We start from the raw sequence: 11,896 nt of genomic DNA, 5'->3' as shown, positions 1-11,896 counted from the left end.
AGAAAATAGGTCTTCAGTGACGACAGAAAGTCATCAAAGAAGGTGATACTTTACTGATGACATCCCACCTCATCACAATTGCCTAACTGAGCCAACTAGTCAGTGACGACTTCAATATGTCATCACAAGTATATTTTCGCTAACAAACTCTTGGAACGCGGGAGAATACAATAGTGACAATGTGCTGAAAGTCATCACTGTTGGTAGTAGTATTCTGTGGCGACTTTTCTAGATTGTCAATAATGTTTATCAGTGATAATTTACTGTTATCATTATAAAATGAAGTTTTTTTTGTTTTTTTAATATATTTTAGTAAAATTGTATTGGCATTATAAAAAGGAAATATTTATTTTTTTGTCAAAAAAATAATGAATAATATTGTATGAGTAAAATCTATACTTGAAACAAAATTAAAATAATAAAAAAGTTTCATAAATTTTTTGTGTAGAAGTGGCGGACAAAGCAAAAGAAATGTTTGTTCAAAACAAAGAAAATGGAAGTGGCGGACAATTCCAAACATTTGGCTTTGTCTCTGGCGGACAAAAGCCAAAATTTGCCTCTCAAGTCTCACCCTCTCATGTCTCAACTCTCTCTAGCTACCTGAAACAAAACACCACAGCCTGCTCACTCTCTGAATTCTCTCTAGCTACCTGAAAAAATCCATCACGGGCAGCTCACTCTCAGCTCTCTTCCCCTTTCTCGGACTCACACCACGGCCGCCCAATAGCTCCTCCAACTCTTCGATCGCAAGAAAAGGTTGGTTCTTCTCTCTCTCTCTCTCTCTCCCCCCCCCCCCCCCTATTTCTTCCAAACTTGTTTTACAAATATTTTGCCCTACTCTCGCGTTTATTATTTTCTGGAAATTTGTGTCAAAATTCTTTCTGAATCTTTTGATTTAGGGTGCAATCACTTTTATATGGTTGTTTACATGAATAATTTGTTGATTTCCCAAATTTTAGAGTTCTACAAACCGGATTTAGTTTGGTAGGGATAATAAACTAGTCATCAGAATTTGAAAAGTATTCTAGGCTTTCTTGAGTATGCTTTGGGTTTTTACATGTAAATTAAGGTGGCCAGTTCCCATTGTAGTGGATGTATCAATTCGGATAGACACTGGCTAATCTACTGAATCCAGTTTGATTTGGTGCATTTGAGTGATTCAAAAACTGAAGTTGCTTGATTTTCTACATTTTAGCTTGAAACACTGGACTAAGCCAGGTTTAGCAGTTCAAAAATATGGTTGAATGCATCCTATATGTGAATCCTCGAAAAGTTGAATGTATCCTATATGTGAATCCTCAAAGAGTTGTGGACTTTCTTACTTTACTTTTCAAAATATTGAATCATTAACTATGTTAGTGTAGTTTCATCTTTCAAGAACAGAAATGCTGTATCTTTTTTCTTTTCTCTGGCTTCTGGGACATAAGATATTAGTTGTCATTATAGACTGGCAAAATAACTATGTTTCTCATGGTGATAATTTTTTAACTTTTGTTTTAAAAATGTCTCTTGGACATTCTGGCTGCCGCATTGAAAGATTCCTGGCAATATGGTGAACTGTGTAGACTACATTTGGCTGCTTAATTAGAAGCAATACTGGTCATACTGTTTGATATGAGTATTAAAGAAAAAAATTGCTCCAATTTTATGAAGATTTGTGATTTTTAAGAAGTTTATTCAAGTTTTATATAATGACCTTTTCATATTTTGGTGAGACTTTTAAAATTAAAAAAATTAGCATGTTGACTCTGCAGTTTGGAAATTGCCAATGCATTGCTTTTGTAGTTTATTTAATGTCTTAGAGTTACACTAATTTCATATCATTCTAAGTTTATTGCTAGATTTATTATAGTCAAACAGGTTATGTAATTTTGCTTTAAACAGTTAAGGTAAAATCGTGCAAATCATGCTAGTGTATTATTCCAATAGGACCATGTTTGACCTGAATCTATACTAGCAAACTTAGGGTTGATAATGTTGACACAATGAACAGGTCCAATGAGACAGAACAGGTACGTGATATGATACAACAGCTGTCATACAACTTTAACAGTTCATGAACAGTTTGAAACATGAGTATTTTGGAAACCAAATCACTAAATGATTTCATTGACTTTTTGAAATTGAATTTCATGATGAATGTTTAATTGTTTAGTCTTCTGTGACATTTCATTAAAAGCTTTGGATACATGCTTATTAACGTTCTGCAATGTTATGGCAGTTTCTGGCTGAAAAAGGAAGAAGCCAAAGAGCTTCAAAGATGAGGAGTGCTTTATAAGTTCAGTTCCCACAAATCAGGTTAGTAAAAAAGTTCCTCCTTTCATATGAAGTTGTGTAGCTATGGAGAGATAGAATTTTCCCACAAACTAGTAGCTAGGATTGGATTAGTAGTCACAAATTCTTAATTGTGTACGCTACTGTAGCAAAGATCAGAAAGAATAGATGTTTAGAACACAGGTCATATCCAGTCAAGATTGATTAAAATCGATAGGTTAATACATTATGATTCTTCTATTCCTCGTGACACCTCAATGTACAGACTTGCACAATCTAAAAGTGGCACTTATGATTATGTCTATGTTAGTTCAGAGTTATTTCATTTTTTTTTTTCCTTTGTGTTTGGTTTTTTGTTTTAAATTTTGGTAAGAATTCTTTATATTTTTACAAGGATTATACTTTTTCTCATTTATTACTGACTTAGAGTGCATGTACTATGTATTTTCTCCTCCAAATACTCATATCTCACTATTTGCAGCATTCAAAACACTTTCACATAAGCTTGGGATTCACTGCAGGATCTTAGTATCATTCTAAGCTCAAGCTGCACTTTTTCTTACTGGTAAATATGTGTTATTTTTGTACTTTATTTGTGAGTATGCTGCCATTATAGGACTTATAAGTGCTTGTACACTTATGTGCTTTTATGTATGGGAGATTTGTAGATGACATGCGTGACTTTGGTGAAATGTCTTTTTATTTTTTGATTTTCATTGTTGTTATGGGAGATTTGTTACTGAAATGCTTGACTTTGGTGAAAATGTGTTTTTACTTTATTGGATTTCCATGGCTGTTGTTTGGGCAGTTTAATTTTGCATAGATAGAACTTCTGTCTTCAAAATAATATTATGGTTGCATTCTTTTTGTTAGGATAAATGGCAGCAAAAAATATGGATAAGAGCTGGATGTCAATTAAGAACTACCTAGACCCCAAATATTTAGAATGATTTTGTAGGCAAACTGTTCTTTTGGTTGGTGACCTTTAGAATGATTTTGTAGGCAAACTGTCTAAGACGTTGTATCCCGACAACATGAAGAAGTAACTTCATAAAATGATATAGGAGTTGGTTAATTACTGCATGAAACTGAAATAATGTCAAAGGTTAGAGTAAAGTCTACTTCTTGTAAAGTTTGTTATGTTTCGAATTTTCATTGTAAAAAACATAGGTATGCATGGGAATACTAGGTAAAAGTTACAGAAAATGGAAAACTTGTCTGTATCTTGCAGAATGTTAGCTTACTATTGCTAGAGAAATAAATTTGTCACCTTATGTTCTAGGATAACATGGGAATAATTTCTCCAAGTCTACTGCTTCCATTTGCCCTCCACATAGAGGAGATTTTGGGTTTCAATATAGGATCTGCTTGGGAACTTTGCAAAGTGATAACATTGTGATGTTTCAAGAGTTGCATGGATATATTATGTGGTAATTGGCTCTATTTTGGCTCATGCATCTTCACATTGTTTCTCCTTGACTGCAAAATTCATGTTTATCCAACATAGATTAGCTGTAAGTCAAAAAAATGAGCTCAGAATAAGGTTTTGGGATCTGGTTTATGTATTAGGATTTTCTCAGTAGGCCTTTCTATTTTTTGAAGGCGCTAGATGTAATATGTGTCATATGCAATTAAGCTTGAAGGTTTTTTTGATTGTCTTTTATTCTCTAAATTCAGTTTTGGAATTTTTGATGTTTGGCCATCTTTGGTTTAGTCAATAAGGATAATGCTTCTAGTGTGGGAGGTGTAGTTTCTGCTCACATTGAGTCATCATATATAATTAGTCTGAGAGATCTGGATATGAAGCACATAAAAGATTTTATATTTATCAATGGTAAGTGATTAGTTACTGAGATGGTATGAAAAGGATTTGATTGAGCCGAGTGTTATGTTTATGAGTTTAGACAATGAAATTCTGGGATTTTTAAGAGTTATTGAGGTCCATGATATCTTGCTATAGCTACATTTCCTTCACGTGGATCATAACCAAAGTGGCTTATGATTGTTGGACTTTTCTATCGGGGCTTCTTGTTAAATTCTTAGCTATATTGGGTTGTTAATGTACTCCTTTCTTTGAGTCTAAGTTTGCATTTTCTTTACTATTTTGCTCATCTGCTTATATCCTACTTGTTTTGCTAATTTATTGCAGAATTGTCCATTGAATCACTATTTCTGGGTGATCATCAATTATGACTGGGCTGATGAACATTAAAGTATATGACTTTGATTGGATGACAATGGAGAGGAAAGTGGCTTTTGCTCTTGCCGTGCTTCACTTTAGGACTTTTCTTGTTTTTTGGACTGAATAGATGCCACATTTGGGACAAATGCAGCTTATCAGAACATTTGGATGGTGATGTAAACTTTGAATTTGACATTTGTGTACTGAAAATGATATTTTGCCATGTAATTTCTAATGTTGTAATTGGTTTTGCTTGTTTAAGTGTCTAGATTTAGTATTTCTATTTATTTTATGTGAGTAATTCTAGCTCCAAAATTGTATTTATTTGTGGTTGACAAAATCAAAGATCTTTATTGACAAAATGAAGTTGTCACAGAACAAGAAGGTGACAAGAGAAACTCCTCTGACAATAAAATTTCGTCACTGACTCAAAACTTAATAGTGACGAAAAATGTTGTCATTAATTTGGGAATATAACTGACAACGACCTACTATTTTTAGTGATGACTTCTGTCCAAGTATTTCTGACAACATACAAAATTGTCAATAAAACTGCAACTTGACTGTCGTCACTAAAAATAATATATCGCTGATGACTTTTTAGGGGATGATTATGCTTTTTCATGATTTGTTAGTCTGAGAACTTGTGCTTATATTTTATAGTTGTTTGGCTATCAATTATGAATGATTTGATAATTGTTGAGCAATAAAAATTGCCTTCAATAGATATGAGTTCTTAAACATTAACCTTATTCTCACGAGAGTAATGAATAATGGTTGGTTGGATTCATACAATAACTTTATTGAACTTATTGAACTTATTTCTTACCTTTTTCTCTATGAATATAGGTTAAAGATGATTCAAGAACTTAAAAGAATTGGCAAGAGCAATTTCTAGAGAAATTAGCCAAGACTGTTTCTCTTAAGTGTTCATTGTCTAAAGTAAGGACATACATTTGGAAATTATTTCTTGACAATTCATGGAAGTATAAGCATAATTACCTTAACTTCTTGCACCATACCGCCTAAGTGGTTGGTTTTACCACCTGATGGCTAGGTTTATATTTATTGCTTTTGCTAGATGGCCAGTTGTATCACCTAACTAACTTTTAACTTTTATGGGCGGTCGTACCGCCTAAACTAATATCTTCTATGACTGGTTTTACCGTCTAATTAACTTTCCTTGTTTTACCTCCTTAAATTTTGATTGTCTAGATAATAAAACAAATGATTAAACTAAAGTGATTGCCAAATTCTAAATCCCTGTGGGATCGACACCTATTATCTCTACACTCAATAAACAAACCATGCACTTGCGAAAATAGAGTAACAAGGTTTTAAAATTTGTAGTATAGTAAAATACCCTATCAAGTTTTTAGTACCGTTGTTGGGGATTTAGGTGCAACACTAGAATTAAAACAAGATTTATTAATTTAGATTTTGTTACTTTCTTTTTATTTTACTAATTTTATAGTTTCTATCTTTTAGCTGTAATTTTGATTATTTGTAGATACTAAATTCTTCACCAAAAGCACAATTTCAAGAATTAAACACCGCGAGAAGAGGAAGAAGATGCGCTCAACAAGAGCAAATTGAAGTGGAAAGCATAGGTAAAATTTCTGTCAAAATGGAGGAGCAAAAGCCAAGACCTTTGAGGGATTATACCTTGCTAAATGAATCGGGAGCACAAACTAGCATTGAAAGGCCGGCAATTAACGGAAACAACTTTGAAATCAAGTTCTCACTCATCTAAATGGTTCAACAACGTCAATTTGGAGGAAATGCGACAGAGGATCCTAATACTCATCTAGCCAATTTCATGAATTTATGTGGTACAATCAAAATAAATTGAGTAAGTGATGATGCAATTAACTTAAAGTTTTTTTTTTTTTTACTTTGTGATAAAGCGAAGGTATAGCTAAATTCTTATTCACCTAATAATTTCACTTCTTGAGGTGAGTTGACAAAAGTATTTTTGAATAAATATTTTTTTCTTGGAAAAATGGCTAAATTTAGTATGGACATTACAAGTTTTACTCAATATGAAGGCGAGTCGTTATATGAAACTTTGGAGAGATTCAAAGATCTTCAAAAAAGATATCCCCACCATGGTCTCCTCAATTTGTTGGTTGTTCAAATTTTCTATAATGGATTTAACTATCCAACCGAAATCAATATAGATGCCTCTGTTGGTGGAGTTTTAATGAAAAAATTAACCAACGATACTCAAGTTTTCATAGAGAAAATAGTTTCTAACAACTATCAATGGACAAATAAAAGAGATAACTCAAGAAGAACGGTTGGCATGTATGAAGTTGACACTCTCAACTTTTTAAGTGTTAAATTAGAAAATATGTTTAATTCTCATATAGATAACGTTGAGAGGTTGCTAAGTGAACAAGGGGGAAGTGGTTCAAATTCTCATGTAAGCGTTGCTTATTGTTCAACATGTGGTGGTAATCATGATAGTGCTAATTGTTTTCATGTGGAGCAAGTTCATAATGTCAACAACTGCAATAGACCACATCAAAATAATAATTTTACAAACACTTATAACCCCGATTGGAAGAATCATCCTAATTTAGGGTGGAGAGACCAATCAACTTTACAAAAATCTATCAATCCACTTGATTTTTCAACAAGGTCACTTGAGTCACGTTTTGCAACTTTAGAGGCTAATTTGAAAAACATGTTCATGAAACAAAAGAAAGATTTGATTATGTTAAAATGAACATGAACAATATGATGATCGTGATTAGGGATATGCAAGGTCAATTAGGTAATATTGCTAATTTCATTAATTTGAGACAATCAGGTGAATTTTTAAATAAAATCGAGATGAATTCTAGAGAACATGTGAATGCAATGACTCTTGGGAGTGATAACAATTAGAGGATAATCACCTTGATAAAAATGAAAAGAATGATGAAAATGGGAGTAATAATGAACAAGAAGGTAAAAAGGATCATGTTTCAAATGAGTTTGATATGTCTTCTTCTCATATTTCTCATAAGAATGCTATTAACTCCATTCTTTTCCCAATAGGATGAAACAAAGCAATAAGGAGAAGGAATTTGAGAAATTTGCTCAAATATTTAAGCAAATTATAATTAATATTCCTTTCGTTGATGCTATCTTACAAATTTCCTCTTATGCTCATTTTTTGAAGGATATTATGTCAAGAAAGAGGAAAATTGAAAATTATGAGGCAATAGCATTAACGGAGGAATGATTGGCGTGTGTTCAAAACAAGCTGAATACATGAAAAGAGATCCTTAATCCTAAAGTTCAAGTGGATAATGGCAAGAAATCAAATAGATTTTGGGATTGTTTAAAATGTTTCTCAAGAAATTCTCATACATATTGCGATCGTGCTAACTCTTCTTTGTTTGATAATAAGGATGATTTGGAAATAGGACAAGCTAAAAAAATGGTGAATGGAAAGAGAAATTTTATCCCTTGGAAAGAAAATAGTTCATTTTCACCTCCAAAGTGAACTTCAAAAAGAAACACTTTTGACTCGAACCAACGACTATAAACAAAAGTGCTAATTGAGAGGCAACCCAATGTATTAAATTATTTATTTTAATGTGTTTTCATGTTTATTAGAAGTATTAAGTTGTATTTGTTACATTTATTTTGTAGGTTTCAAAAGTTAAGGCAAAAGTCACTTTTTGAAGGTTGGCAAGGAACACAAAACATGAAGAATTCAACCCCTTATGATACGAACGTCGCCAACCTTGTGACGAAACCCGTAAAAGATTAGATTCAGGATCGACAAGAGGACACCAAGTTTGGAGCGGATGACCTCAACCCGTTAATCACGTGGTTAACGAACCTTGGTATAATGGTAGAAGACGCCACAACCTAGTGCGATTCTAGATTGATAAGTCACGAACACCTAGAGAAATTCTAAGGTATTCAAGAAGCCTTGGAGAAACCAAGAAAACTCTCAAAATCTGATTTATTCATTGAATGCCAAAACCATTGGAAGTGTAGGCTATTTATAGCCTTACATAGAGATGAACAACTAAATGTGGAACTAGTCTAGAGTTGTGGTCTTGGCTAAGACTAACAATTGTAGGCTTGACTATTTCCATAAGACTAAGAATGAGGTCATCCCTTAGGTAAACAACCTTATGAGGTCATCCCTTAGGTAAACAACCTTATGAGGTCATCGCTTAGGTAAATAACCTTATGAGGTCATCGCTTAGGTAAATAAAGCAAGGCTATGGACCATTAAGCCCTTATTACAAACGACTTAACTAAAATAGCAAATGTGACTAGATGGGCAGAAGACGCATCCTTATAAAGCGTGTCTGTGCCTTATAACGTCTTTGCTGCGGTGAACCTGAATGAACTGCTCGAGCTCGTGTAACCAGTCCTAGTGGGACTTGAACCTTATCCGATGGCATAGCTTGACTCGTATCATTAAGTCTCGGCTGGAATGACAGAAATGAAGAGTAAAAGAAGTGAATTTGGTGATAAATATGAAAGAAATTGGTTGGTCAACAATCTTGGGATGTTCGCCACTTGTCGCCTCAAGATTGCATCTTGAATTTTTTTATTTTCCTTTATTTTTTTTAGTCAAGAATTTCGGCTCTCTCACTAGGATAATTAGGGCTGATATTTTGGTACTAATGACAATGATATTAAGTTAATAAAGTGGTGATCAAGTGGTGTGTTCAATCGGTAGTGAACAGTACACGTCGGTTCACACCGTTTTCCCTAATTCGCACGTACTAGGAGTTTCACTTATAATTTACTAACTTATTATTATTACTTCTAATCACACATTTAATATCATCTAAAACTCACTCTTAATCACTAAATTTAGTATACACTCCGTCCCAATTACTCACTGTCGCGCCCCACTTTTTGATAGGTGTGAGAGTAGTGTGTGAGATATGTATGTGAACGTGTGTGAAAGTAAAAAATAAAAGGCCGTGGGATTGTGAAATGCGACGGTTTGGCCAAATAAAGTTCAAAAAGGGTTTTTTGGATGAAAAATGTAGTCGACACTTGGTATAGAGTTAGGGTGTACCAAGTCACCCAAAAATGATTTTTGTTTTTGAACGAAAAAGTAAACAAAACTCTTTTAAAGAACTTTTAGGTCTACGTAACCAAAGAAAGGGATCGGGGGTCACATTTGATAAGGGAGAAGGCAAAGGCAAAGCCTAAGGCACTCCCTTACCCTAGCCAAAGCTAGTTGCGTGACTTAGCCCTACTTTTCCTAATTTTTCTACCCAAGGTATGTATCGCATGTTGGATATGACTAATGGATGCTAAAAGAAAAAGGAAAAATGCAATCCTAAATCTAAAATGTTCCTTATGAGGCTTTTGGTCCCAACCACATGAATTGTGGTGGCCAATAAGGAAAGCTCTCATAGAAGTGATTAAAGCAAATGAAGACTCAAGTATGAGTGTAAGTGTGCAAATGTAAGAAAAATTGCATGTGTGCAAAATGTAAGAAAAAAGTGCATGTGTGCAAATATAAGAAGAAGTGAGTGTGTGCCAATTGAGAAAATAAAGGTGTTTGTGTGCAAGTGAATGAAAATACGGGATGATGGTAGTAAATATATAAGTGCAATTGGGTGCAATTTGTGAGGTAGAAAAACAAATGATAAGTTGAAAAATGTGTGAATCATGGCATGTGGATTAAAAATATAAGTAGTGAGAAAAAATGGATAAAAAGTGAAGAGGTGATATGATAGAAATGAAAGTGTATGACCCCAGAGGGATGCATCAAGTCGGGTACGGGAGTGACTCCTAATTTCACGACTTTAATTTTCCCTTTGATTAGAAGGAAGAACTAGCGTGCTAAGGCTATTTTGTAGCCACACTCGCTCGTTTCCCTTATCGAAAGGGGACTCTCAAGCAAATGTACCCTATACCTAGCATGAGGATGCAAAAACCTAAAATGAAAGGGAAAGGGTTGGAGGGTCATGCCAAATGCTATAAAACTAAGAAAAATGCATGAAATGTAGTGAGGCATGCGATTATGAACTAACGAGAGGGGACGGCCCTAAGGGTCTAGCGTTGGACTAGCCCATATCTATGAATTCCTACTAGCATTGGACTAGTGAAAAATCGAAACAATGAGCCACAACTAGCATTGGACTAGTGTGGATTCGGGGAAATGGCCACAACTAGCGTTGGACTTGTGTGGTAACGGTAGACATTTATTACAATCTAACAACTCAAAATAGAGCATAATAAAGCAAATAAATACAAAATCACATAAAACACATAGCATATAAGCATGATATCTAGATGCAAAGCCCTAAGAAAGCGGTAACACGTAGCACGTAAGCATGCAAATCACATAAGCGAACAAAGCAAAGAAAACCCTAACTATTACATTCGGGGAGGCCCTATTACAATCTAAGGGGGAAAGAATAAATAAAAATAAATACCTAACTATTACAAACTTGGCATTCAGGTGCCTTTCAAATGATGGATATACAAAGTTAGAGCTAATAAAGCAAATAAATAAATAAATGAAATGAATAAATAAACATCCAAGGGGCATGCAATTAAACACGTAAAGTCACATAGAACACATAGAGTCAAATAAAGTAAGAATAAGGGATAGGGTGTACCTCCCTTGATTTGGAGCCCCAATGGTGTGAAATTACTTATTTATCCTCCAAAATAAAAAAAAGAGTCAAGGCATCACTTTAATTAACAAATAATCACAAAAGATAAAAATAAACATGAAATTGAATCAATTAAATCATGTAGACAAACCATATTTAAGAAGTCAAAAGAATAAAGGACTTGATTGCAAACATTAATGAAGCTTTGGGGTCAAAATTAAAGAAAAGTAAAGTTTAGGGGCCTATTTACAATTGAATTAGGGACCCAATTGAAAGCATTTGAAAGTTTATGGGCCATAGTGAAATTAAAGAAAAGTCTGAGGACCAACTTGCAAATTCATTTTTCTGGTTTCTTAATGGATCCAGGCCACTGGGCCATTCTATTCATTTCTTGGGCCCAAAAATTATTTGGCCCAATTCGGAAGTCCAAAGAAAACAAGTGGGCCAGCCCATTATTTCACTAATATAGCTCATACAAAATTAAAGGCCTCAGGTTTCCAAGCCCAAATCATGAATCCAGAAGAAACAAACCAAAATCCATTAGTCCAACCCAACTAAGTATTATTACCCAAAACCTAAACCATATTAACAGACTCAACAAGATAAACGAATCAACACAAATATTAAGCCACAATTATGGTCTAAATTCCAGAATTAATCTGTCCAAAAAGTAACGTAAAATATGCAAACAGAGTACAAAACTTAAAAAGAGTGAAATCAGTTTAATTTTCCCAGATTTTGGGGTCACAGTTGAAGTTGGACAGAAATTGAGGGGTTTGAATATAAATTTCAGAAAAATTCCATTCATCTTCTTCGCAGACTTCTGCAACTTCCGCAGACC

The 11,896-nt window shown here is 34.0% G+C and overlaps 1 long non-coding RNA gene and 1 other non-coding gene across 2 annotated transcripts; one reads left to right on the top strand and one right to left on the bottom strand.

Moving 5' to 3' along the window:
- The first annotated feature begins 506 nt into the window (after positions 1 to 506).
- On the top strand, positions 507 to 4,717 carry LOC113717952 (uncharacterized). Its single transcript, XR_003454575.2, has 4 exons — positions 507 to 756; positions 2,222 to 2,298; positions 2,756 to 2,839; positions 4,424 to 4,717. It is a non-coding gene; the product is annotated as an uncharacterized lncRNA (long non-coding RNA).
- Positions 4,718 to 6,464: 1,747 nt separating this feature from the next.
- LOC113719803 (small nucleolar RNA R71) lies at positions 6,465 to 6,571 on the bottom strand. Its single transcript, XR_003455046.1, has one exon. It is a non-coding gene; the product is annotated as a small nucleolar RNA R71 (small nucleolar RNA).
- Between the last annotated feature and the right edge of the window lie 5,325 nt (positions 6,572 to 11,896).

Source organism: Coffea arabica, chromosome 11e, assembly GCF_036785885.1.
Source record: "Coffea arabica cultivar ET-39 chromosome 11e, Coffea Arabica ET-39 HiFi, whole genome shotgun sequence".
Classification (NCBI taxonomy): domain Eukaryota; kingdom Viridiplantae; phylum Streptophyta; class Magnoliopsida; order Gentianales; family Rubiaceae; genus Coffea; species Coffea arabica.
This window is presented reverse-complemented; position numbering and strand designations above follow the sequence as displayed.